We start from the raw sequence: 2437 nt of genomic DNA, 5'->3' as shown, positions 1-2437 counted from the left end.
AGACAACACTTCAGGAGAAAGGGTGTCTTCTAAGGTGCACTTGATTACTTCCTATATTCATCCACATGATCACTGGGATGACTTCTGTTCTCCAAACATCTACAAAGCATGAAAAACAAGATGATTAATTGTTACACTTGACTGCATCCAGTTTCCAGTAAGGACGTGAATTCCACTGCTTTCAATGTCAGTGTCCCCTCACTTTGCCCATTCCTGCAGACACTGCTTCTTTTGCTAAGGCCTGCTAGGGGAGGCTTATCTTGATGTTTTTAAGACAGTACAAGCTTCAACTTGAGATCTGAGTTTCTTTCAATGTTACTTACCAGAGACAAGTCCTCTTTTATGTTTGCCGTTAAAGTTGAAATCACTTATTTGTGGTTTTCTTCCTCTGTTTTTTTTTTTAACTTTGTTCTTTCCTCTATTTTGCACACTACTAAAATGGCGTTTGTCTTTTACTCATTTTTAGGATTGTATTATGGAGCAGGAGTGGGGTGAACATTAGGACACTAATACATATTTAGCACCACTTTGTGCTCACTTTACACCCATTTCTTGCATCTTGCAGCATCTGAAACGGTTTAGTGTTCTATGTTTGAAATGAGGTTACTGAGGCAATTTGTTAGAGGTCGCAGAATCAGAACCGGACCCAAGTTCTGTCTAATTCCAAAGCCCAAACCTCCTGAGCACAGACTCCCAACGTTTTGTTTTCTATTTTTGGTTTTGGTTTTGTCTGGGTACAGGAAAGGGTGTGTGTGTGTGTGTGTGTGTGTGGGAAAAAAAAGGTATTTGAGCAGGCGCTTGGCATTATTCTTTTAATTCTCTTAAACCAGAGCTCATCGTCTCCTTTTGTTAACGCTTCATATTTTATTCCTAAAATGAACTTGTCAGTGGATCATTTTCCTTTACATCTTTCTGGAACTATTCCAGATTCTTATGACATTACAGAATAAGTATCTGCCTAAAGGCATTCCAGAAAGCAGACGGCCTTAGAAAAGGCATGGGAGAGAAATTACATGAATGAGTTAGTACAAAACTGCTAATAAAACCTATAACATGGGTAAAAGGCAGAGGGTATAATTTGCTGGCAAAATTATTTAGTACCAACTACCAAGAACTAAGAGAAAAAATTTTAAGTATATATTATTTATTTAAACTGCAAAAGTAAGAGAAACTTACTTAAAGAAGAAAACAAAAATTGTTTCCAATGCTGAGAATTTGTTTGGATTAAACTTACAAAGAAAGAATTTCTTTTTAACTTTAGAGTGTGTTTTCCTTGGACACTGAAATAAGGTTACATTTTACATTGGTCAAACTTTATCTGTGATTAGAGTTTATATGATACAATTGTTATAAAGTATTAAGTCATTTTCATTTTACAAGATGTGTATTTTTTGTTTGATTACTGTATTGTTTTACTACTTTTGTAGTAAAGATTTTTCTTTCATTTTTACTTTTGTTACTTTTCTCTCGGCTGAGTGAAGGAATTCCTCTATGAGAAGTAGTTGTATGAGAAAAGAAAATGCGTCTCTGAAATTAATTTGATTCTTAGGTTCACAGATGCAGAAAATGTTACATACCTGGTTTCTTACAAAAACAGTATTAGTTTAAATGATTTAAGAACATAAAATAATATGAAATTTCCAAAATAAATTTTGGTGCACAAAAAGATTGAGGCACAGAAATGTAATACATTTGGAGAAAAAGTGGAAAGAAAACCTACATAAAGCGTTATGCCAGGACTGGCGGGTTAGCTCAGTTGGTTAGAGCATGGTGCTGTTAACATGCAAGGTGTGGGGTTCCATCCCTGTACCGGCCAGCCACCAAAAAAAAAAAAAAAAAAAGGAGTTAGGCAACACTTTATTAAAGTGGAAGTTACTTCTAAAATTTCATTGAACAGGATTTCTTGGAGAAAATGCGTTTTAACAGAAAGCAGAGCACCGTTTAGATCCTTTCCTTCACGTTCATTAACTGCCTCTTAAGTAAGGCAACGTGGTATTTTCCTGGGGCAGAAAAATCCCATTATAAAATAAAGCAGAAAATGGTAAAGGACCACAAAAAAATGTTTTCATTGTGTAATGATTAAAAAAAAAAGAAGAAGAAGAGGAAAAGAAAGAAATAAAACGAAGCAGCAAAAAGGATGCGTTTGGTCTCTCCTCTGTGGCCCGCAGGGACTCAGAGGGTCGCAGGCTCGTGTCCTGGAAAAAGCACAGCATGAGCTGTCCTGGATGAAGTCAGGGTGGCCGCACGCGGGGTGCTGGTGCCCATCGAGCGCTGTTCCTGTCCTGGCCTCGGAGCGACGATGCCCGCTGGCCGTCGTGTCCCCAGACGTTAGGAAGCAGAGTTGGGAGCCAGGAAAAGTGGCCGCCCAGGCCGGGCTCCTGGCCGGGCCGCGAGCACCTGCTTTTCCGCTCTCCCCGCGGGCGGTCGCGGGCGGTCC

The sequence above is a fragment of the Galeopterus variegatus genome, unplaced genomic scaffold (assembly GCF_000696425.1).
Source record: "Galeopterus variegatus unplaced genomic scaffold, G_variegatus-3.0.2 Scaffold414, whole genome shotgun sequence".
In the NCBI taxonomy this organism is placed as follows: domain Eukaryota; kingdom Metazoa; phylum Chordata; class Mammalia; order Dermoptera; family Cynocephalidae; genus Galeopterus; species Galeopterus variegatus.
This window is presented reverse-complemented; position numbering follows the sequence as displayed.